We start from the raw sequence: 3989 nt of genomic DNA, 5'->3' as shown, positions 1-3989 counted from the left end.
TGCAGGCGGTGGCGACATGAGGCGGCGGGGCGGGTCGACTCCGGCGGCGGGGAGTGCGGCGGCGGCGGCTTCGGCTCGGGGCTCCAGGGGGGCCCCGGGGTGGGTATTTAAGGGGGAAGGCGGCAGCGGCTCCGACTTGGGGAGGTGGTCGGGCGGCGGCGGCTCGGACTCTCCCGAGTCCGGCGGCGGCACGGCGGGGAGGCAGTGGCGCGAGCGGGCCGGCCTGGCTCGGCTGGGCTTCGGCCCAGTCGGGTGCGGGGAGTTTTTTTTAATAATTTCGCCGAACAGAAAAAAAAACCTAGAAAATTAAATAAAAATCTAAAAATACCAAAATAAATTTTCATCGTTCCAATTAAAATATTTAGAACAAGATGAACATTTTTTTGGTCCTAAAATGCATTTTTGAAAATCATGCAATTTTTCCTAAATTCAAATAAAATAGCAAAAACACCAAAATAAAAATCTTACTTGATTTTTTTATTAAATCCTCATTATTTCTTTATTTTGGGAAAGTCATTTTATTCCCTCTCTCATATTTTTATAATTGAAATAATTGAAGATAAAATAAAATCAAATGATCCTATTTTCAAAATTTTGAGAAAACTCAAATATGAAAATAATAAAATCCCCAACTCTCTCCGTGGGTCCTTGAGTTGCGTAGAATTTCTAGGATCGAGGCAGAATGCAATAAATATGATATGCATTGATGATCTATTTGTATAACATTCCAAATTGAAAATTTGGGATGTTACAAACCTACCCCCCTTAAGATGAATCTCGCCCTCGAGATTCGGGTTGGCTAGAAAATAGGTGAGGGTGGTCCTTCAGCAAATCTTCCTCTCGCTCCCAGGTGGCTTCATCCTTGGTGTGGTGGCTCCACTGAACTTTATTGTAACGCCCTCGATGCGGCTATATCTCCCACGTGTCGAAGCACGACTTAGAGGCATAACCGCATTGAAAGCCATGTCGCAAGTGAGGTAATCTTCGCACAATCCATGTAATACATAAGGGAAAAGATACATAGTTGGCTTACAGTCGCCACTTCACACAATACATAAATAAACATCCATCATCCAGAAATACACTCAAGGTCCGACTACGGAACCCAAATAAAAGAAGACTACCCCAAATGCAACACAGATCCCCGATCGTCCCGACTGGGCACCTCTACTGATCATCTGGAAACGATACATAGTAACGACCAAGGGCCACATCAAATTCCCACTTCAGCTCAGTTGCGCCATCTGCGCCAGTATCCTCGGCACCTGCATCTGTTTTGGTAGAATCTGTGAGCCACGGGGACTCAGCAATCTCACACCCGCGAGATCAAGACTATTTAAGCTCATAGGTAGGACAAGGCAACATGGTGGAGCTGCGGCAAGCACTAAGCATATATGGTGGCTAACATACGCAAATGAGAGCGAGAAGAGAAGCAACGCATCGGTCGAGAAACTAGAAGTGATCAAGAAGTGATCCTGAAACTACTTACGTCAGGCATAACTCAAACCGTGTTCACTTCCCGGACTCCGCCGAGAAGAGACCATCACGGCTACACACACGGTTGATGCATTTTAATGAAGTCAAGTGTCAAGTTATCTACAACCGGACATTAACAAATTCCCATCTGCCTCATAACCGCGGGCACGGCTTTCGAAAGATTATATACCCTGCAGGGGTGTCCCAACTTAGCCCATCATAAGCTCTCACGGTCAACGAAGGAATAAACCTTCTCCCGGGAAGACCCGATCAGTCTCGGAATCCCGGTTCGCAAAACATTTCGACAATGGTAAAACAAGACCAGCAAGACCACCCGACTGTGCCGACAAATCCCGATAGGAGCTGCACATATCTCGTTCTCAGGGCACACCAGATAAGCGAAGCGTACAGGTACCGACGTAATCCAAGTTGCCAAGGAATGGTCCCGCACGGTGCTCTAGTTTGGACCAACACTCAGAGGAGCACTGGCCCGGGGGGGTAATAAAGATGACCCTTGGGCTCGCGAAAACCCAAGGGAAAGGGCTTAGGTGGCAAATGGTAAAACCAAAGTTGGGCCTTGCTGGAGGAGTTTTATTCAAAGCGAACTGTTAAGGGGGTCCCATAAATCACCCAACCGTGTAAGGAACGCAAAATCAAGGAACATAACACCGGTAAACGGAACTAAGGCGGCAAGAGTGGAACAAGTCACCAGGCATAAGGCCGAGCCTTCCACCCTTTACCAAGTATATAAGGTGCATTAATATAAACAGGAGATATTGTGATATCCCAAAGTAACCACGTTCCGACCTGGAACAAACTTCATCTTCACCTGCAACTAACAATGCTATAAGAGGGGCTGAGCAAAAGCGGTGACATAGCCAGACAAAGGGTTTGCTAGGACAGGATGGTTAGAGGTTTAACATGGCAATAGGTAGGCATGGTAAACAAAGGCAGGTAGGGCTAACATAGCGAAAGAGCGAGTACTAGCAAGCAAAGATAGTAATGATTTCAAAGGTATGATCATCTTGCCTGCAAGGTTCTCAGAGTAGTCGAAGGCTGGATCCTCGTAAGCATTCTCAACGGGTTCCTCGTTCACGTACTCGTCTCCCGGCTCTACCCAAAGCAAGAACAAGCAAAGGAGCCACAATAAATCACGGTGCAATGCGCAAGCAACAAGATGCAATGCATGACATGATATGCGAGATGTGATATGCAATGCATATGCGTGCTCCGGAAGGGAAAAATGATGAACAAGGCATCAACTTGGCAAACCAAGTATGCCGCTGGAAAGATGAGATGATTTCGGTTGAAATCGATATAAAGATCACCAGAAACGGATGCACGGTTTGCAAATGGCAAGCAAAACAATAAAGGCACAAATCTGCGATTAACAGCACGATGCTACTTAGCATGCAACAAGAAACTATGCTACAGCACCCCAACATAAAAACAAAGCATATGGCAGTGATCTACAGGAGATGCTTAACAAAAAGGAACACTGAGCTACGGGTAAATCACATCATAACAGGTCCAAACAAGCATGGTGAAAGTGCAAAAAATATCAGGCTGGACATGGCATAAACAACATCAGGAAGCAATGTTCAGAGCAAGTTATCTACAAGCTACAGGAACTTATAATAGCAAAACAAGGCATGGCATGACTCTACTCAAAGCATAGATCAAAAGTCCCTTGCTTAAGCCAAAAAGGACCAAAAGAAATGATGACATGCATGTAAACATAGCAAGTTTCGTTAACAGATTCATCAAACTGGGCATTGCATTGACAGATTTATGAAGGCACCTTCGTGAGCTCGATGCACTCACTACAGAGCACCTCATGATAAACTAAGCATACATCCATCAAGAAGACATGGCATAGAAGCTATACATGGCAAGAACAACATCATAGCATACCCGGATCAACTACAACAACCTTGTGAAAATTGAATATCATGTGATCAATCTGCCAGGAAACATTTTGAAGCAAAAGTAGAGCACGAAAATGACATGCTAGGCTACTCCATAATTTCAAAAAAGGGCAGGAATGGATAGAGCATAACCATATGTTCAAAACACCCTTACTGAAGTATCTCTAAATATGCATGGATCTCTCTGTAACAACATGTTTACATGGCATCACAATAACAGCAGAACAGGGACTTAAAACTGCAATATCATGAAGCCTAGTTTCCATGCTTGTGCTAGTCATCACATAGATCACAAAAATACATGGCATACACCCATGTAAAGATGGCCTGGCATAGATCAAAACATATGTAGGGCTCAAGTTCATAAGGTGCACACATTAATCATGGCAAAAATGACAAAAGAGCTCGTGCTGATAAGATTCTGGAACTAACGATCTGAAGCCCTCTTCCAACAGCATTTCGGGCATCAAGATGAGCTCAAATGCAAATGATGCAATGGAATGAAATGATGTACTCTTCGAGACGAACAATTTGATATATTACACGCACGAAACGGAGCTATGGATGCGAAGATGTGATGCGAAG

Source organism: Triticum dicoccoides, chromosome 5B (assembly GCF_002162155.2).
Source record: "Triticum dicoccoides isolate Atlit2015 ecotype Zavitan chromosome 5B, WEW_v2.0, whole genome shotgun sequence".
NCBI classification, from domain to species: Eukaryota; Viridiplantae; Streptophyta; class Magnoliopsida; order Poales; family Poaceae; genus Triticum; species Triticum dicoccoides.
The sequence above is the reverse complement of the archived record's forward strand: the minus strand, read 5'-3'. Positions refer to the sequence as shown.